This window comes from Podarcis gaigeae (genome assembly GCF_964106915.1).
Source record: "Podarcis gaigeae genome assembly, chromosome: 7".
Taxonomy (NCBI): Eukaryota; Metazoa; Chordata; class Lepidosauria; order Squamata; family Lacertidae; genus Podarcis; species Podarcis gaigeae.
Genome location: NC_139683.1, coordinates 78,134,844 through 78,157,197, shown reverse-complemented (window position 1 = coordinate 78,157,197; position 22,354 = coordinate 78,134,844). Strand labels below are relative to the sequence as shown.

The 22,354-nt window shown below is 42.5% G+C and overlaps 1 pseudogene across 1 annotated transcript in view; it reads right to left on the bottom strand.

The window, feature by feature from the left end:
- Positions 1-22,354, bottom strand: part of LOC310849407 (catenin delta-2-like) — a 266,045-nt pseudogene that overhangs the window by 180,750 nt on the left and 62,941 nt on the right. The window contains exon 2 of the transcript XR_014568710.1: positions 11,196-11,329. The product of XR_014568710.1 is annotated as a catenin delta-2-like (transcript). The remainder of the gene's footprint in view (positions 1-11,195; positions 11,330-22,354) is intronic.

The window sequence follows — 22,354 nt, the reverse complement described above, 5'->3', positions numbered from 1 at the left end:
AGGCAGAGAATGTGGCACCTACTTTATGACTACCCTTCAATGTACACAGACTCAATCTAGTGTAAGAGGAAAATTACTAATAGCGTTATGGTCAAATGAGGTATAATAAATCAAATATTATTGTCACTGTCAAATTATAATCACTATGATAACCTTCTATGTAAATCTGATTTCCTACTTCCTTTTTTCTTGTTAAACATTCTTGGAAACTGAAACCCTATTTTTATAAGTCTCCAAGGTTTAATAAAAACACATTTCTACAACTGGGTCATTAATATATTAACATTTTAACATTACATGCTAAAAATAACCTCCCTCTGACTCATTATAGGGATGCTAATAACACACTCCTATGATGAATCATGATGGGGTTCATATTTAATTATCCTATCATTTGTTTTTTCAGTCTACGGAATTGCTTTTTCTTTTCTTTTAAGCCAAATTTCTAGGCTGATGACTTTAGAGTTTCATAATGGAAATAGTTTAAAACATGGGAATTTGCTTGCTCGAGTTATTTCATAGGCTTTAAATGGTAAACTATGAAAACAACTGACCTCACTGGACAGAGTCCCTTGTAGCCTTCACAAGGGGTAAAGGGCACACACATGCTTTGGTAACCCTCGTCTAAAAAGTGCTAAGTGCCTGCTTTTGACAGGTTGGCAATGTGTTTCTCTAAGTGCTATTCAGGTACCAAAAGGTAATTTATCATCCCAACGTCAATCACAACAAGCTACTGAGCAACATGCATGCAGCACACCACAGGGCTCTGATGTTATCAAGATAAAGAGACATTCTATTAATCATAACACAACTGGAGGCAAAATGATCAATTTACACAAACTGAAGAACCGAAGCAATTCAGTTACGATGACTGGCTGTACTAACAGGAAAAATCCTTATGTCCAAGAAAATTAGGTTATCTTGCTCGATTCCACCAGAGGAAGCAGCATGATGAAATGGCATTGGGTCTGGAATCCAGTATAAAGCTCAAATTTCTTGAGTAGCAAACTATCCTCTCTCAAAAAGGTAGCATTTAGCAGTTGCTGCCAAAAGTCTGGGAGATGTCTACTGAAGACTCTGGTTGCAAGGTGGCTTTTAGCATGTTTTTTGACAACGATGTTTAAGTATCTTGAAAATCTCCTTCTCCATGTTTCCTAAGCTCCTATTCCAGGCATAGGCAAACTCGGCCCTCCAGAAGTTTCAAGACTACAATTCCCATCATCCCTGACCAGTGGTCCTGTTAGCTAAGGATGATGGGAGTTGTAGTCCCAAAACATCTGGAGGGCTGAGTTTGCCTATGCCTATCATCTGTAATGCATAGGTATAATAACTTATTTTAACTGCCACTTAGGTATTCCTTGTCTTCCAAGAATATGAAAATGTAAATTCATATCACAAAATCCTTAAAGAACCTGCACTGGTGTAATGGGAATTGGGGTTGCTTGTGCGTAAATTCCAAACTGCTCCGAGCTGGTTGTATAGCTGGACCTTTTCCCGGTTTGACAGCCCTAAAAACACGACTGTCTCAGTCACTGGCAGAATCCGTCAGTGGGCGTTTCCTAAACTTCCTCCAACATAAGAATTCCTTAACAGCCAACCTCCTCCTCGCTTCTCTGTGCGGAAGCCTTCTGCGCAGAGTGGGTGTGCCCAGCAGTGGTCCTGCACTCTCCTCACTGACCTCACTGAAAGAGTCTCGGAGCCTCCCCTCTGAAGTACTCTCAGCCTCTCCTTTCTTCCTGGTGTCACCTTGGTTTCCTTCCCCAGCGGAAGCTCTCTCTCTCTCCTTGCTGGTTCCCTCTCCGGCATCATTAGGGAGCCTTACCTCTCCACTCGGCTCCGATGTCAGTTCCCTGACAACGGGTTTGCTACAGAGCCCAAATTAAGGCACACAAATACCTAAATGACTTGGACCCCAGATATCTGATGAAGCACCTTTTTCCATATCAACCCTGATACGGGTACTGCTGTCCTGTGTGGCTTGATGATAGATATCCTTTGTAGGAGTCCTCAAGTTGTGGAATGCCCTCCTGTCCCTTGGTGCATTTTGTAACATAGTTGTTAAGTTTTGGGTGTCAGATCAAGCCTTTGAGTGAGTGGAAGTTTCCCTTTCTGCTGTTTTTAGAGGTTTCACATACAGTTATCTACAAATGCATTCCGTGCTTTATCCTCCTATCAATTTAGTAGCACTTGAAAATCTCAGAGTTGATGGCTTTATGCAGAAGAATTATTAAAAAAGGAAACAACTACTCCGTTCTTTGTTGTTTCATTATTTCTAACTTTATTGTATATGTCTTCCTTCTAATCACAGGAGCACCTATGAAGATAGGCTGAGTAGAAAGGTCCTCACAGTGCTTCCAGGGGTACTTACTCTGTTCCCTGCTATCCTCTGTCAAAATAACCTTCCAGATATCTCTCTGGATACACATGCCTTAGGGAAGAGATATTGTTGGATTGTACGCCTATATAATATAGGAGACATATCCACTCAAAATTATCAGGGTGGCGAAATCAAGCTCAGCAGCACAGATTCACCTTCTCAGTTGACTGTGGAGTCCATTACCATTTTGCATTCATCCTCTAAAGACTTGCTGTAAAAATGTATCCTAGAATTAGGTTTTATTGTATTTTAACACCCATCCTAATCATTTCATTTTCTTTTGCATAGCCATCTAGTGTCGCATTTGTATATTGCACTTTACAACACATTTAAAATGTTTTATTTGCAGCTGTGTAGCTGAGTCCTAAGACTAGAACCCAGGGGGCAGGAGTTCAGATCCCCATTCATCCATGAAGCTTATTGGGTGACCAGTCACTGTCTCTCAAACTAACCTATCTCACGGGGTTCTTTATGAGGATGAAATGGGAAGGGTGAGAACCATGTACACCACCTTCAGCTCCTTGAAGGAAAGGTGGGGTAGAAATGTAATAGCAAAATAAATAAAGTTTCTACAATTACATTGAAGATGCATTCCTATGCACTTGAGGTCTACTCCCAAGTAAACACACATAACAAAATAAAATAAAATAAAAAATACACAGCCCATCAGAAACTCTACAACAAATATTTCAAAACAAAAATGCATTCCTCCCCTATCTGTTTTGAAAATAAAGCATTAAATATATTTTCATATTTAGATAACATTAATAAGCAGTTTGTTCCACAACAGCTGTTCAAGTGACAAAACATCCCTTTAATCTACAAATAACAAGAGTGTATCAACATCACGGGGGGGGGGGGGAGGAAAATACAAGGCTACTCTCTTCTCCCCGCCACACACACAAAAATGATTAGGAATTTGATTAAAGTAAAGATGAAGGAATTGCAATGTTTCATCTTTCTTTCTTTTAGGCTAACCCATTAAAAGTTCCTATGCTTAACATAAGTACTATTCAGACAAGTGTTAACAGGATAATATCATATTATAAAGACAGGGAGAATCGCTCCTAAGGCTGGGGTTTAGAAGTGGAGGATTAGCTGCTCCAAACGTCATGAGATGCTATCAAGCAGCACCTCTGACAGCTTTGAGTCAATGGATAAAGAATTCAGGTGGAAACTAAAAAAACAACAACAGAGAGGTTGAACAATGGAGTTTCTATTAATAGAATAGCTATAAAAATCATGTAAGAGAATAAGTTATTATCTTCCATTAGGTGGGGAATGATGCCTTTCCCCACTAATATTTTAAGAAATAGCAATTTGATGGAGAATCCATTTTTCAAAACAACATTAGTCTGGAAGACGTAAACATAGCCCAAGAAGTCCTCCTTGCTCCCCTTTCTTGATAAACACTTGCTGCAAACTGAAAGCAAATAGCAGGGTTTGGGCAGGATGGGAAGAATATGGGCCAGGTTATTTTTTAGAGATGTATATGTTAACAGTCAGCACCTTAAATTCAGAACTGATTACATAATCTCAGTACGCTGGTTTAAAATTCAACAGTTCAGCACCTAGTCAAACATCTGGCCATTGTGCAGCAATGGTCCCCATTCACGTTTTGATATTTTGGAAAGGATCAGAGTTTTACTCTTTCAATGTGTGTGTGAAAACAGATCTCAGTTAAATTGTGTCCTCCCTAAAAGAGGGCACGTGTTGCGGTGAGACCTGGAGACCGATCTCCTGTGTTGTGGGTGGGTAAGATTGGTCAGCCACAACACTTGATTGGTAGGTACCTCAATGTTGGATTCAATCTGGCCAATGGGGCGCAGTCCAAACAGATTGAGGGACCTATATATACCCATGCACATGCCCCAGAGCTTCCTCTTTTGGTGCATGCATTCGGAACAAGCTAGCCGCATCCTCTGCGTAGCCAAGAGAGATTACCTTCGACGGATCGTCCTGGTAATTTCTTTCCGTTATCCCTTCTTTCCCTTTAATTCCTTCCAATTGTTTTCTTCCCCTTCTTATAATTATTCCCTTCCCTTCCCCTTCCCCCTTCTGCCCCCTGAGCGCTCCCAGTCTTTGCAGCTTGCCGCTGCCCGCTTAATTTTCCCTTTGGGCTCTTTGCGCAGTGGCTTTTTTGTTCTCGGTTCTGGCTGTGGCTGCAGATTTGCGGCTTTAAATTTATTGAGCGATTTGTGCGTTTTGTTGTCTAGGTTGTTCTGTCCAGCCGATCGCTTTGGGCATGTTTGAGAGTTCCCTCTCTGAGTGATTCGCTAATTTTCCGTTACCATTCTGCTTGGGAATTTTCTAGGGCTGGGAAACCGCCCCCCCCCCGTTAGCCCAATCGCCATTTTATCTATTTCAATTTGGGGAAAGTTTTAGCCCCCAGCTAATTTGGCAGGAGTGCCATCTTGTCTTGGCGAGAGCGCCATATTGATCCCAGGGTGCTTTTATTATTGTGTGTACGTTTAGTACACACAAACCCCGTTTAGTAAAGAAGGGATCGGGATGCCTATTAAGAGGAATCCAAGTCCTGCTCTGCCTTCTAAAAGGGTGATTAGAGGCCCGTCTCAGTCACTGCATTCAGCGCCTGCCCCAGCGGTTCCTCAGCATACGCTGGATTGCTTGGGTGCAGCCATGGCTGATATTGGTTCAGACCCTGCGGCTATGTCAAGGTTTAATACGGAGCTTGAATCTTTGGCTCAGCAATTTAGAAGGCAGTCTGATTCTCAGCCCGGCCCCTCCACGTCTTCCACTGTTTTTGAGGCTCATGGTCCTTCAGATGTGAGCGAAGGGAGTGAGGCTTACGACCCTTCTGGTGCCTTGCTCTCCCAATTTCAGCCTTCCAGGATCCCAGTCCCAGCTAGCCATAGGGGTCCTCCTAGGATTATGGGTACCATGATGCAGTGGGCCTTCCACTCTGGACTGCCTTGTTCGCAGTGGGCACCACCAGGGCCTGAGAGTTCAAGGCCTCAGCTTGCACAGCATGTCTTCATCCCAGTCAAGCTCCTCATTTTAGTTCTGTGCAGGTTCGGCGGCTCCTTCGAGGGAGGTGCTCAGCACCCAGTCTTCAGAGGAGGATCTCCCAGTGCCTAGAGTCCCTTCATCTGGTGGCAAGCGGCAGAGGAGTCGTCGCTCCAAACGCAGGGCCAAGAGGTGCAGAGATGGCAATTCCTCCTCTTCTATTGGCACATCTTCTCAGACCTCCGATGACAATTCAGACATGGCTCTGGGTCTGTATTGGGGTCACGGTGAGGGGGCTTCGGGCCTTCCCAGGTGGGTGTGGCAGCGTAGAGCCAACACGCACAGGGCCAGGTATGGCCTTCCTCTGGAATGCATTGATGGTGAACCGGTCACAGACGTTAAAGTTTCGACCAATGCTGTCAGGGATAATATAAATATATAAATAGGATGCAGATATCTCGTTGTGTGGAGAAAGCAGCAGGATTATCAGGCACCATGGGACACCTGCAGCAGCATTCATTTCAGATGTCTGGGTTGGGGCGGGGGAAAACAGACTCCTGTCCCTCACTTTGATCAAGGGGTAGGAGAGACTCAGAAAATGGGTAGCTTATGCAAGAGTCACACACCTGATTACAACCCATTCCTATATGTGTTTATGCAGAAGCAAGCCTGGTGGAGTTCAGCTGGAGGACTTACTCATTTGCAGTTGGACATAAGACTGTGAATGCATTTTTTTTTCTTGGAGGAAAAAGTAAGGGAAGCTGTCGCCGCACCTGCCCTCCATTAGTCCATCTGGTCCTCTGCAGCAGTGGTGGCTATGTCTGCCAGAGGCACAGGCATTTTTCTCCCGCAGCAGCTGTTCACAAAGCGGCCATTGCCAGAGCAAATGGAGAACAGCTTCTTGCAATTATAGCTGCACCTTCCGAGGATCAGAATAGGATTCTTGTACCAGCTTCTCTTACTCTCCTCTCCTGGCCAGTGTATGAGGTGGATAACAGTAAAGAGGCTAGGTTATGATCCTATGCATAGTTACATGGGAGTAAGCTCTAATGCATGGGTAGGCAAACTAAGGCTCGGGGGCTGGATCTGGCCCAATCACCTAAATCTGGCCCATGGACGATCGGGGAATCAGTGTGTTTTTACATGTCCTTTTATTTAAAATGCATCTCTGGGTTTTCCTGGGGCCTGCCTGGTGTTTTTACATGAGTAGAATGTGTGCTTTTATTTAAAAAGCATCTCTGTGGGGCATAGGAATTCGTTCGTTGTTTTTTTTCCAAAATATAGTCCTGCCCCCCCCCACAAGGTCTGAGGGACAGTGGACCACTCCCCTGCTGAAAAAGTTTGCTGAGCCCTGCTCTAATGCACTCAGTAGGGCTTACTTCCCGGTAAACTTGCATAGGATCTGACTAGAAGCCTCTCATTTATGTGTCAAAATGCTGGCTTTACTGCAGCCCTCTAGTGATAATATAATCCAGTAACCTGCAGAAACACCTGCCATTCATGATGGCATTTGAAGAATTTAGAGGAAGTATAGCCATATCTCTGATTTTTATTACTGAATGATGAACCGAAGTTTCATCCCCACAGTAATCAAAATCAAACAAGCTAAGCGAAAAACAAACATAGCCCCCAAGTGGTTACAAAAACAAATAATGGCTTAAGTAGAGAAATTACAGAAGCACCATTAATACAAAACACAAATTTATTCCTTTGTGCAGGAAAAAAGAAAACCCACTGCTATGAGCTAAACAAATTAGCCACTGCACTGGGTTGTACAGAAATCATAATGTAATTATGAATGCTGAATTTGTCAGCTAACAAAACAGGGCAGCTTCTCCAATCCAAATACTTTTGCATCTGATCTCCTGTGTGCACTGATTGTCCTGTTCATTACAATCAAGGGTGGAGAACTGCATGCTTTAACCACCATATTTAATAGGGCCTTTTATGCATGGATCCTGCACTTGGTAAAGATGGCTGGATGAAGCCTTCTAAGCCAGCCTTCTCCAACCTAGGGAACTCCCTATACCAATCCACAAGAGCCTTGCAATAAAACAGACATTGCTGTTATTAATGAGCCACATGTGACACCAAAGCAAGAAGCTTCTGAGCATATTCAGAGTGCCTTGCCAAAAGTAAAAAGAGTCATTTAGTTTCCTGCATGGTATGGGGGAAGGAAGCCGCTGGGCATACACAGAAGCTTGTACTCAGAGCAGAGCCACTGACATTAAAAGACAGGATAGCTCAATTGGTTAGAGCGTGGTGCTGATAATGCCAAGGTTGCAGGTTTGATCCCTGTAAGGGACAGCTGCATTTTCCTGCAATGCAGGCGGTTGGACCAGATGATCCTCAGGGTCTCTATGATTCTATGACATGAGTAACTCAGGACCATTAGTTTCAGTGGGTGTTCTCTGAGCATACATTAGTTGGACACAATGCAGAATGCCTTGCACCCACCGACCAAAAGGAGAAATATAGTCATGAAATTGCCTGCAGCTCAAGGGAAAGGCAGCTCTGAGCATAACTTACTTCACCTGCACAGCTTTTGCTACCAAACTATTGGTATATCAACACAATTCCAGGATTTGATTTTATTTTTTGTAAGAAGTGCAGTGGATGTTGAAAGGGGAGGGAGCATACCTAGATCACCTTGCGGAGAAAAATGTAGCAATGGAGTTGCTTGCATGGTACAAGGGAATGAAGCCTCTGGGCATACACTGAGTGCAATATAACTAGCTGAGCTTGCACAGTCTGTTCTTCTGGACTGCAAGTATTTCAGTAAATTTGCAGGGGAGGGGAAGCAATGTGTGTTGAAAGTGAAAGGAGAAAAGATGCAAGTTAGCCACAGTGGACATGCCCACTTTGTGTACAGAGGTCAATGATTTAAAAGCAGCTCTTGCTGTCTGCATGGTGTGCAGTTGCGTGTGAAGACCCCCAAGACCTCCCAAAGAAAGACACAGTTGACACCAATATTAGTTTAAGGTTGCAGTGGTACCTCGGCTTACATACGCTTCAGGTTACAGACTTCGCTAACCCAGATATAGTGCTTCAGGTTAAGAACTTTGCTTCAGGATAAGAAGAGTAATCGGGCTCCGGCAGCGCGGTGGCAGCAGGAGGCCCCATTAGCTAAAGTGGTGCTTCAGGTTAAGAACAGTTTCAGGTTAACAACGGACCTCCGGAACGAATTAAGTACTTAACCCGAGGTACCACTGTATTGGCATAATTTTGTCCACAACTTTATTGATTGCAGAATATGAGTGCTTTGCTTAGGCATTGGTTCGACTAGCTGCACCTACACCTCTGGCAGGGCAGCACTGACAAGTGGACACTAGCAGAAGTCAGTAAGGGTAAACATACTGGGGGAGCATTGGTCCTATCAAAGACGCAACCTCACCCCAAAATGTTCCCAGGTGCTCTGGCGTGGCCCTAACCCCTGGAAGGCGATCGGACAAAAGCAAGGTGAATACCCTACGGAATACCCTATCGCACATGGGGGGGGCAGGTGTGACAACCTCCCCTCCACCACACCTTGAACCAATGCCTAACAGCCAAACCTTATAAAGTTGTGATGATTTGCTATGCAGCAGGCAAAACCCAAGTGGCACCAGGCAATCAGCCAAATTGGAAAATTCCTACTGGGCCCCTGCCCCCAAAAGCAGATGACCCATGATGGCATAGCAAGGTCATAGCAAGACCCTAAATATAGGGAGGGTGGGTGATCCGATGCACGAGGCGCTAAGAGGAAGCTCGATGCAACGTTCAGCGGCATAAATAGGTCCCCCTCCCGGCTGCAAATTCTCTCAACCCCATTGGCCAGAATTACCCCAGCAACCCCGGGACCCAATCGGGTTGTTGTGGCTATCCAAACGATCCCGCCCACACAAACAGTGAGGTCGGTCTTAGTGATCTCACCGCAACATGTGCCCTCCGTGATGAGGACACAATTTATAGACACTTGCAAAGTGCGTTTGGAGAACCCTAAACTAAGGTTACCAGATTTTTTTTCAATGAATCAGGGGACACTTTTCAACTTCAGTGGATTTTGTATGGGGACTGATTTGTAAATCCGGGGACTGTCCCTGGGAAATGGGGACTTCTGTTCACCTTACCCTAAACCACAGCAGTTCAATGGCTACAGTAATTCACAGTATATGAGAAAGTACCAGCTTCCTGTCCTCCTCACTTTCAGCAATGAGACTATACACACACACACACACACACACACACACACACACACACACACACTCACACACATGCTCATTTATAGTAACAGCTTACCCAAAAGGTTTTTTATTGAAGCTTAGAATGTGCAAAACTTGAAGGAGAAGCTATGAAAACTTTTCAGGGAACATCCTAGCAGCTGATACAGAAAACAGAACATGGGCTTAGCATAAACTCTTCTCTGTTTGAAACCTTACATAAGCTATGGTTTTCTGGCACAAAAATGTAGTCTTTTAATAATTCTTGGCTCCTCTAGAAAGGCTCTCATATCCTACTGTGAGAGGTGCCAACAAAAGAATCTGGAGTGACAGATAAAGTACTTTGCATATGGGTTCTCAAAGAACTTTAAACGTAGAGGAACAGAGCCAAGAGGTCAAGTGACTTTCAGAAGCGACACTGCAGGCAGGCAAGACACACAGGCATTCGCCACATGGAGAGATATGAGCAGAAAGCAAGCTCGTAACAAAACAACACATGTCCGCCCTGTTTAGCTACTTTCAAAATATTTATTTTCCAAGGCAAATCTGGTTCTTAAAATTACTTTAGACGGGTCATGTAAAAATTAAGTAAAAAAGTACTTTACCGAAACTGTGCCTCATTGATTTCAATGGAACAGAATAAAGCATTAGGTCAGCTCCTCCAATGAAATCGATGGTGTCTGTTATGCTTTAACTTTAGCTTAATTGTTCCCATTAGTATTCAAACGTGCACCAGTGTCAACCAAGACATCTTTTTAGTACCTAGAGCCAGCCAAACTGCATGCACAGGAAACCCAACGTATTGAAGAGTTCCTTCATTTATTGCAATACCAGGTACGGATCTACATATGCACCCAGATATACACGTCAGGGCACATGAGAAACACCTTAGAGCTTTGGCTTGGCAGCACAATGTTTTCTGCCATAAAATCTAAAGCGAGGTCCAGTCAATCCAAAAGTTTAACACTGAAATTTGGAAATTAAATAAAGCACCAAGGAAACAGAGACAACCATGCAAGCACAAACTCCCTTTGGTATTTATTCTGCCATTGACTGACTGTAGACTCCTTCCCTTACCTATTATCTCCCTTACCTATTAAGCCCAGGATATGTGTCAAAATCTTATAGCTGTTTATCAACATAGCTCTCCATAGCTCTCCATGGAATAGAACAAAACTACTTTAACTTCCCCAGATTTAGGGCTTTCAGTACAAAAATTCTAACTTGGCCTAGATAACAGTAAAAAAAAAGAGGAAGTCCAGATATTATCATTCCAAGCAAAGGAAAACAAATTGTTACAGCAAATTATTTCACACCTAAGAATTTCCCACTCAAACCTATAGCAAAAAGTAAGGAAAACATATGCCATTTGCATTTCATACATTCAAATGCAAATAGATCTATGAAAACTCACCATTTTGAGTGAATAGCATACTAATTTTCAGTTTCCTTAAGGCAAGGAAGAAAAACGAAGACTTCAAACCAACGTCTCAGTGACAAAATAATGCAAGTGGATTAAAGAAATAAAATATTTTTCAGAATATATTTTGCGCCTTAAAGGTACTCAAGCAAGTAACAGGTAGAACTCATGTGTATAACACAAAATGTAATAATAGCACCATGGTTATTTGAAATTTGTCTCTGTTGCTTACTTGTTCTTTGACTGATGCCAGAATGGCAGATGTGGTCTCTGTTTCAGATCCATCTCCGTTAGATGTATTCAGGACAGGGCTAAGGGAACTTGTCTTGTCAGAAGACGATGGCTGGTCTGGAACAGGCATAGCTCCTGTAACACAGAAGCAAGGCATGATTACACATCTGCTTTTATCAAGAATTCACAGTGCATAGAAATAGATGACCTGGTTTCAAGAAAGGAATGTCTAAAGTTTCTTCTTTTTTTTGGTTGATGGCCAAAATTGTTTACTTTCATGTAACTTCCCCTTGTATTTTTCACACACACCTTTTCTGTTTTCATGTATGGTGACTCTAAGATTTCCTTTTGCAACATGCACAATACCAAACTTGGCACATGTTGCCAAATACTTTGATTGGTCTCTATGTGCTCCATGAGGTGTTAAAAAAAAATCCTTCGAAGAGTTCAGGGCAAAGTACATAGGGAAGCCACCCTACTTTATTCTCACAACCTTGTAAAACAGGTTAGTCTGAGAGACAGAGGCTACCCAAAGTGAGTTTCACAGCTGAGCATACATGTGTGTGAACTCAGATCTCCAGAGTTCAAGCCTGACACACTGTTCACTACACCACACTGTCTTCCTATGGCTCAAATTGCCTCTGCCTGAGAAAATACATGTCCAATATCTCTGAGTGCATGGAAGTAGTTGCGCAGTCCTTTTGATCCTAGCCTTACACATTTGCTGTTGTCACGAATTCAAAGTACTGCATTGTTGCGAGTTGGGGAGGGGAGGAGGCAGAGAGGGCTGTACACCAAGACCCTTCTAGTTCCTGGATCCAGCAAGTGTTAAAAATCTAAGCAAGGATTCAATAGCCAGACAAGTCTCTTGGTAATGGCCCTCTTAAGTATGGTAAGAAAGGAAATGGCTCTGTGCCAGATAGCAATGGGTGAGGGGGCCCCTCCTTCAACTTGCTGGTAGTAAGAAAAGACAAAAGCCAGAGCTGTGTCTCGTGTTTGTGTGTTTGTTGTGTGTGTGTGTGTGTGTGTGTGTGTATGTAACATAGAAACTAGAAGAAGAAGGCTGAAGCCTGTGTGGTTTTTTGAAAAGAAAAAATGAAACGTAGGACTTGCTCTTAAGAGATTTTTACAGTCCTTTGTCATTAAGGGGAGGGTAAAGGTAGTGCTAAAGAAGTTAAGTCTCAATTTGATGGTGCTAACACTTCTACAAGGATACTTCCACTATTACTTCCTCCCCTTTGTACCCTAATGAATTATTCACCAGGTCTGATTTCCCGTTTGTATACTAGGCATGAATTAAATATTTAGCTATTTTTTATATAAAAAACTAATAGTATTAATAACTTTTACATCTAGAAAGTATTGCTGCTTTAATTTAGCAGAAGGTACTTGGGTTAACACATATAAATCTAAATGGTTAGGTACCAAAATGCCTAAAGGGGCTGTCCCCCTCATATGAACCCATCAATTATCTGAGAGCTTACTTTAGGCTGCCTCTGCCTTTGGAAGTTAAGTAGGTTTGTTACCAGGCAGGCTAGGCCTTTTTTGTGGCGGCACCTTGACTGCAGGGTATCCTCAACGACAGAATATTCTGAACAAACATCTTTGAGGTGCCAATGTTCTTTTCTACTAGGTACCAGGTTAACAGTCTTTTTTTTTCTGAGCCTTTGATAGTAAATAATGCAACCTGCTTTCCCACTTTTTCTTGTTGCTTATTCATTGCTGATGGATCAGATGTAAAGCAGCCTCAAAAAACCGCTGGTGGAATAATATGGCTGAAATGTGGTTAAATAATGCTTCACAGAAAATGAACAGGTTCAAGTGTTAACTGGCATTTAGATGCTTCTTACTGTGTACTAGCAAATGGCCTGTCAGTATGATAACAAGCTGCAGTCGGTGCATATTCAAGGAATCAGTAGGGGAGGCGTCTGTGCACTCCACAGAATCCTGTCAGCTTTTACACTAGGCATCTACTATGCATATGCTTCCTATAGAAATAATACAAACTGTGTACCCATGATTACATGAAAGAGATGCAACAGCAACTCTGAGACTGTGTATTTAATGTAGCAACTCCTGTCTGCTTGTGCAAAGTTGCAGTGTTCTCAACAGGGCATCTCCCTCCTGCTTCTATTATTTCTCACATGACGAGTTGAGATTTCCCGTGCAAGTCGGATATGAAGAAGTCCTCTTCCAAAAGAGTCGTTGTTGTTCCTGCCCCCACACCCCTGCCAAACACACAATGGGCAATTGAAATGACTGGGTCCTAGGAACCTTTAGAATTTAGTCATTCCTCCAGACTGCTTTGGGGTTAAGTGTAAGTTAGGAACACACGAAGGTGCCTTATACTGCCTCAGACCATTCAGACAAGCCAGGAGAGCACAATTAGCGTCCAAAAACACATTCAAGCCAGGCAAAGCACTCAAAGAAGGGTGCCAAGCCAGCAAGGGGTCTGGCTCAGGAGGGTATATAGCCTGGGAAATATCCCAAGGGCTAGTTAAAGAGGCCTGTTTTTGCCCCCGCTCGCTGGCCTGAGGTTCTCTATCCCTCTGGCAGGGAAAGCAATAGCAGTAAAAAAAGAATGAGATGTATTTTCTTATAAGGGGCTTTTTGAGGGTGGGGAGTATTTTCTCCTAAATTTTTTTAGAGGGGTGGTGGTGGCATATTTCTATTTACCATTTGAAAGCACCACTTTCACCTTGAAAATCAAAACAGGATGCAATCAGTTGGAAGGGAAAGAACTACATTATAAAACTATAGCAGGACTATGTTGCTTTAAAGTTTGCTCATATGAATTAGGAAATCAGAAGTTTCCATTGTGTTCAATCCAAAATTTCTGTTCCATGAACAGAAGGTCTCCTTCAGTTCACTGAAATTATTTAGATCCAGTGGAAGCTGCTTTTCAGAGGGGTTATGCCATTTTCAGCAATTTCCTGTTCCCTCAGAATTATCACCCATGCCAGTGTTTCTCAAACTTGGGTCTCCAGCTGTTGATAGGCTACGACTCTTATTATTCCTGACCATTGGTCCAGCTAATAATAATAATAATAATAATAATAATAATAATAATAATAATAATTTATTATTTATACCCCACCCATCTGGCTGGGTTTCCCCAGCCACTCTGGGCGGCTTCCAACCGAATATTAAAAACAATACAGCATCAAACATTAAAAACTTCCCTAAACAGGGCTGCCTTCAGTTGTCTTTTAAAAGCAAAATAGTTGCTTATTGCCTTGACATCTACTGGGAGGGCATTCCACAGGGCAGGTGCCACCACTGAGAAGGCCCTCTCCCTGGTTGCCCGTAACCTCACTTTTCGCAGTGAGGGAACTGCCAGAAGGCCCTAGGTGCCGGACCTCAGTGTCTGGGCTGGATGATGGGGGTGGAGATGCTCTTTCAGATATGGATGATGGTAGCTGTAGTACATCAACAGCTGGAGATCCAAGTTTGAGAAACACTGAATGCTGTTCCAGCATGTACTACAACCATCCAGAGCAGATTTGGGTGCCATAGGAGGCTGCAAAAGAAAGGAGGAAATAAAGGGGGACTACTAACTCCCTTACATCTGTAGGAACAGTACGTATATAAAAACTTGTTTTACAGGAAAGACAAATGGGTGTTACTGTACATAGTGAAAATGTGGGTATTGATTTCAAAACATTTGATTTCCATATAATTTTTACTTTGTGTGTTACCAGTTTTCTACAATAGCAACCATTGGAATTACTGTATTTTGCAAGAAAATGCACCTTTAAGCATGGTGGGAGAAAGGGAATAAGAAGGTAGATGAAGAGATACAATACACAGAACATGTAGGACCTGTTAATTCATGCCTAAGGCATGAATTAAATCATGTGTTTACTATGCACTGTATTGCATTTCAAGATTTTGATTCAAATTAGTTTAGCAGTAATTGATTTAAATGCTTGCTATGTAATAAGAATTCATTACTGCTCCACTTTCAGAATAAACCTGTTGAATAATTTTTCATTGTTTAAGGAGATACCAAGGGACTTTTATTGTTTTGATTATTGCATTATGATGGTTTAATTAAAGCTTTCTATTTGATATTCCTAATACAGTCCAATTGCTTTTTGATAATTTGATATTTGCATAAATCAATATTGCAAGTTCCTTAAAACTTAAAACTGCAGTGTTTGAAATTTGTGCACCTAGCAATCAACCTGAATATTATCATCTGGAATCAGAAATATAGTAACCATAGTGTTCATGAACTATCAAAACTTGGGCTTAATGTACAGATGGAAGGAGCCACTGTCAGGATCCAAGCATTATGTAGGGTATATGATATTGACGTTCTCTCCTAACAAATGGCATCAACAAGGGCAAACAATACAGTTTCAGTACCATGGCCAGGCATGAAGCCAGACTTGAATGGATCCGAGTAACCAGTTTCCTCTAAGCATGCCTGAAGCTAGACTACCACCACCTTCTCAAGCACCTTGCCTAGAAAGGCCATATTTGCCCCTGGGCAGTAGTATTTTTACTTCCTTTTCCTATTGAACAAACACATTATGGGAAATCAAAGCTTATTCCAAGGGCGCAGCAATAAAACTGCTAACACATTTGCAAAGCTAAGCAGGGTCCGGTCCGGTTTCAAATTGCATGGGAGATAGTGTGTTGCTATTCCTGCTTTGCAGGTGGTGGGACTAGCTGACCCTACTCTACAATGCTATTATTCTATGAGTAAGAAGCCAATTATTTTCAAAAGGTACTCAAATTGTCACAATTATATGGCACTTAAGGGTGTTATCTTCTTAGTAAACAGTTAGCATAAGGCAGAATTTATTCTGCCTAATTCCAAATATGATGTAATACCAATAGAATGTAAGCTTGAATTTATTTCAGATGAACACTAGTGAACAGATTACTCTATAAAAGGAGAACCAAAGGGGGCGGGAGCGGAATCAATACATTCTCATGCTACATACTTTTAAGGCTTCAAAAAAAGGTGGTATAATGGAATGCAATCATGAATTATGGAGCCTTGTCTAGAACCATGTCTACACAACTGCACATCAAGCAGGACTCGCTACTATTTGGGGATGGAAATAAATTATTTACTATCTGGCACAACGAATAAAAGCTAGCCTCATGACTGCACAGTATTAGGCAGCTTCAGAGGTGAAGTGCTTTCTGCACACTTGAAATTGAGAGCTTGGCCTCAAATGATAATCATACAGACCATCAGGATGGGCTGTGGCTTCCCTGTGTTGTGGGAAGCACTAAATCAAATGCATAAGCTATTTTCTTTAAATAGTGTATTTGATATAAAACGGATTCTTAGGTTGAGCTATGGCTCTGTTTAAGCTTGCGCATGGTCCTTCCCATGCCTTTATCTTTCCCAAGTCTAATTTGTGGGATGAAGAAGGCTACTTATTTAACTTCTATTGAGTCACTTCTGCTAGAATGTGCCTTAACAGTTATACTAGTCGTAGTCTCCAAAAGTTTTCATATACATTAGCATACAATTTTAAGGAAGAAAGCCTATGCATGAGAGGCTGGCATGAAGCGAGGTGGTGTAAAATAGTATTCAAATACTCAGCTGATAGACTAGTAAACATATTACAATCAACATTCATTAACAATATTGGTTGATATGAGCTAACTAATGATGGATCTTTGGGTCTCCTTGGGAATTACCATTATGTTTGCTTCGATAAATATTTATCCCAAGGTGGCTTGCATTGCAGATGAAAACAAAAACCAATTAAACAATTAAAAAACAATAAAACAGTGCAATCAAATCTGAATTTAAACAGCAGAGTAGATTTTTTCAATTCTAGTGTTTTAAAATACAAGCATTTCCCCATGTGTGTAGGGATTGCATTCTGAGGCACAACACACATTGGTGGGATGTTGGCGGTTGTGCGTGCCTTGAACGTGCGCCAGTGGGGAGTTGTCTGTTCCTCTTCCTTGCAACACTCAAAAAAATATTCATTAAAAATGTCTCATTGAATAAGGGAACAGTCCTATATACAAGAAGGTGGCATAAAGTAAGCTGGCATAATTTTATGCTGGGTCGAAACCTTGTTGAGGAGCAAGTCTACTGCTGGCTGTGCAGCCCCATGCCTATCAGAAACAGAACAAGCTTTGAAAGTAAAGTTTGACTTATGCCACCCTTTTTGCCAGGTCACATGACTGAGTTGAACAGAGTTAGGATCCAGCTTAAGTCCCTACTTACTGGTCTCCCCACCTTCATATCCCTGCAACCCTCCCCCCTTTTTTGTGACTTACACTGAACTCAGTTTAGACAGCTTCAGCTCAATCAGAAAAGCCCCAACTGAGCCAGGATGAGCAAATTACGCCACTGTTTCTTCAGCTGAACCACGTTTGCAGACTTAATGCTGACTGAGCCAGGAACCTCTTGGCTCAGCAAGAGATCCACAGCACCCTAAGTAGCTTATCTCAGCAGAACTTGTAGGATTGCATCCTAAACATTTCTTAACCTGACACCTAAAAGGTAACAAACTGTCTTGGGGAGCTAGTATCGCAACTGGGAGGTCATAGATAAATAGACCAATATTTGGTGGCTTCCTGCTTGATAACTGGTTGTGGTGGAACTAGGACCTCAGGGAAAGTTCTTAATGTTTGAGAAGTATAGTATAGTAGAAGCTACCCAAGTCCCAAGCCACAAAGGGCTTCGAAAGGTTAAAACCAGCACTTTGAATGGAGCATGAAAATAAAACTGGTAACTAGTGTAGATCTCTTGAAATTGGCAAGATATGTTCTTAGCAAGCCATTCCAATTAAAATCCTGGCAGCTTTATTCGGAGTAATTGCACAATCTTCAAGCGCTGCCCCACATACAACACACTGGTAAAGGTAAAGGAACCCCTGACCATTAGGTCCAGTCGTGACCGACTCTGGGGTTGCGGTGCTCATCTCGCTTTATTGGCCGAGGGAGCTGGCGTACAGCTTCCAGGTCATGTGGCCAGCATGACTAAGCCACTTCTAGCGAACCAGAGCACTGCACAGAAACGCGTTTACATTCCCGCCAGAGCGGTGCCTATTTATCTACTTGCACTTTGACGTGCTTTCGAACTGCTAGGTTGGCAGGAGCTGGGACAGAGCAATGGGAGCTCACCCTGTCGCGGGGATTCGAACTGCCGACCTTCTGATCGGCAAGTCCTAGGCTCAGTGGTTTAACCCACAGTGCCACCCGCGTCCCCATACAACACATTACAGTAAATCAAATAAGATGTTATCACAGCACAGGTCACAGTTGCCAGATTATCCCTGTCTGAAAGAGGACACAATTGGCAATTTTACATAAGATATATAAAAATTTCACTAAGTTGTATCTATCAACAATAGCACAATTCACGCTAGTAGCACTAACTAACCTGTTTATAAAAGCAGTGCATTCAAACTTTATAATGGTGAAATGCTGAAAAGGCAAGAGGAATAAAACTGCCTTCGTTTCTCTCTCCTTGCTTTGGATTACAAGCTTTCTCAGAGCATTTTAGTTAGTGAGACATGCATAAACCTTAACAGCAAAGGAATGCCTGTCTAGTTTAGCATCACTTTAAAACTGGCCGCAGCTACCATCTGTGTAGCTGTAGTATACAAAAAAATATACATATACCACTAAAAGTACAGGGATTGGCTTAGTAATGCTATTTGTAAGAGAACATCTGGGATCTGCAAAAGGAAGTTTCAAAAATAGGCTCATGATAAAAGCTGTCGTGTTCTATTTATAATTCATCTTAGGTGGCCTTAAACAGTCGCTTTCAGCCTTAATAAGACCATCCTATAGATGCCCATTGTTACCCAAATAATAGTGGATTCCTATACATTTCTACTCTGAAGGAAGCTTCACTGAGTTCAATGTCACACTGCTCAAGAAGTCTGTATACCATAAGATTACATCCTTATCTGGGGAAATAAACAGCTATAGGTAGTTTTGACCTGGAGACTCAACAGTGCCTGACTATCCTGTTACACAGCATAGGTGGTTGAGAGGCCTTCACTGTTTTGTTAAATAAATTCAGTTTGATTAAAGAAAACACCATTAACATCTAGACCAGCCATAGGCAAAATTGGCCCTCCAGATGTTTTGAGACTGCAGTTCCCATAATCCCTGACCACTGGTCCTGTTAGCTAGGGATGATGGGAGTTGTAGTCCCAAAAACATTTGGAGGGATGAGTTTGCCTATGCCTGATCTAGACCCTGATGCTTGTTGTTGTTGTTTAGTCGTTTAGTCGTGTCCCACTCTTTGTGACTCCATGGACCAGAGCACGCCAGGCACTTCTGTCTTCCACTGCCTCCCGCAGTTTGGTCAGACTCATGCTGGTAGCTTCGAGAACACTATCCAACCATCTCGTCCTCTGTCGTCCCCTTCTCCTTGTGCCCTCCATCTTTCCCAACATCAGGGTCTTTTCCAGGGAGTCTTCTATTCTCATGAGGTGGCCAAAGTGTTGGAGCCTCAGTTTCAGGATCTGTCCTTCCAGTGAGCACTCAGGGCTGATTTCCTTAAGAATGGATAGTTTACAGTCTCCTTATTTTACCTTCTCCTGCTACGAACTCCTGCAGTGAAAGCACACTTCAGCCCTGGCTGGTTAATTTTTGCTGTGCCAGGAAATAGGGATTAAGCACACCACAGTTTTTCACATTTTTTTTATATAGCACCATCAGGTTATATGTCACTTTGCAGATATATACGAAAGAAACAGGGGGTTTCAGATACTGGTTTGTTTCATTTTAACTAGCCAGAGTTTCTCAAGTCTGGATACAATGGGGAATTGTTGTTAAATGTTATTTCTTTTTGTGAACTATTTTGAGGTCTGCCCCCCATTTTTACAATCAAATGGTATATAAATTTTGTGAATTAATTAAAATTAGCTACAGTTGTACCTTGGTTTTCAAACTGCTTAGTTCTCAAACATTTTGGCTCCTGAGCACTGCAAACCCGGAAGTGACTGTTCCGGTTTGCGAACTATTTTTGGAAGCTGAACATCTGATGAGGCTTCTGATTGGCTGCAGGAACTTTCTGCAGCCAATCAGAAGCTGTGCTTTGGTTTCCGAACGTTTTAGAAGTTCCGGAATGGATCCCATTCGACTTCCAAGGTATGAATTGAAAAGTGAAAAATTGCACCTTTAGGGAGTGCATGGGTCTGAGGTTCATGTGAGCTCAGTTCTTTTAATGGCAAAGCATGGTTTGCTGTTATGTCTAAGCCAGTATGCCATGCATTAAAATATTCAGAAAGGTCAAAAAAAGATACAAATTATCTCCTAAAATGTTTGCATTTGCAGAAAATGCCAATTAGCTGAAATTGTTTTTTATGCTTTGTTTTAAAACATGCCATTTTATTTATACATGTTTGAATGGTTTCTTTTTCTTTTAAGGAAAGGAAAAAGCATACTGAAGAGAAAACTAGACAACCAGAAAACAGCCACTAGCGTTTTAACAAGTGTTCTAAAGAGTCCTTCAAAGAAAAAGTAAAAGAGAGGGTGACATATGGTTGAAGGCCATTTCTGCTTCAGCTTTTAAATGAGTAATAAACTAAAATCTGTTCACCTCCATCTATTGCAATGCAGCAACAGCCAAAAGCAATGATTTCCTTACTCAAGTGAATTGCCCCTTAAGCACACAATACAATACTTTTCCAAAGCACTGGATGCGGGCTCACCCACCAACACCAATATAACTCCCGTTTACTTTAATGTAAAATATTTTGTGTCTGTATGTGTGTGTGTGTGTGTGTGTGTGTGTGTGTCATACTTTGAATATGTAAAGGACACTATAAGAAGTGTTTTTGTTAAAGACATTGAATTTATTGTAGATTGTTATTTCGACTGAGTGTAGAGCAGGCTTCCTCAACCTCAGCCCTCCAGAAATTTTTGGCCTACAACTCCAATGATCCCTAGCTAGCAGGACCAGTGGTCAGGGATGCTGGGAATTGTAGTCTCAAAACATCTGGAGGGACAGTGTGTGTTGTGATGTGAGAGGTCAGTTTGTGCATGCATGTGCACAAACTTCTGGCCACACCTACCACTGATGTGTGGCTCCCACACATCTGGAGGTGAAGTAAAACCGCTGCATTAGAAGCCCAGAAGTGACCTCCCTAGGATGTAAGACAGGGCTGTGTATATGGAGGTCTTGGGCTGCCCAGACAATAACCTTGGTGTGGTCCAAAGGAAAGCAGAGCACCAGCTTGGCTGCAGGAGTTGCCAAACAGAGGAGTACAAGGTGCCACTCAACCGTCTTAGGATTTGTGTAGGGTTTACTCCTTAGCCTTTTCTTCTCCCAAAGATATCCCACAAGACAGTGCAGGTTGGGGGTCTTCCTTCTCCCAGATGGGCTCCCTTCCCTGGTTAACACACCCCATCTGCCTCTCACTTCCCTCTACAGTATGTGCAGAAACTGCCTTCCTGACCACTGGAGCCACTGTTGGTTTTGTCCACTCAATCTGCAGGAGCCTGTCTTCTCATGCAGGGGAAGTGCATAACTCACTGAGAGTTAGAGACCCATCACCTGTTTTGGCTGGTCAGTTGAAGTCACTCCCGGGGTGTGGCTGCTGTCGCATGCTGACAGCTTCTAGGAGCCACAGGTGAGGGCCGAGTGCAGGGTGGGGAACAAGATGGACAATGTCTTCCCAAAAGCACACCGGAAAAGAAGGGGCAGCAAACAGAGGTTTGCTCTGTTAACAATTAAAAAAGAGAGAGAAGGAAGCTCCCTGTGCAGACATAAACACACTACCTCCAAACAAATTTATGACCCATCCCCTTTCTTCCTTTGCTTCAGCCCAAACAGGCCACCCAGAAATGCCCCACTCAAAATCAGACAAAACCCAAAACAAAATGAAAGTAGAATAGCCCTAGCTTGGAATGCCCCTTCTGTGAGTTCTGGGTGTCACCTTTTAAAGACTCCTGCCTACCTATTTGTTCTCTCTTGCATTGCAGAGGTCTACTTAGGTCAATGTAAGTCTAGCAGGTCAGTACTGCTGGCACATAATAGCATATACCGCAACTGAAGGTGTGCAGGTGAAATCCCTTGATGGCATGCTGATGTTGTTAGGTCTTGAGGGTGTTCCTTGAGTAAATATGCTGAGCTTTGTATTTCTGCGCTGTCATCCAGCTTGAGATATATGGGGATTGATCTGAGTACATATTGCTCCTAATTGGATCAGAGAA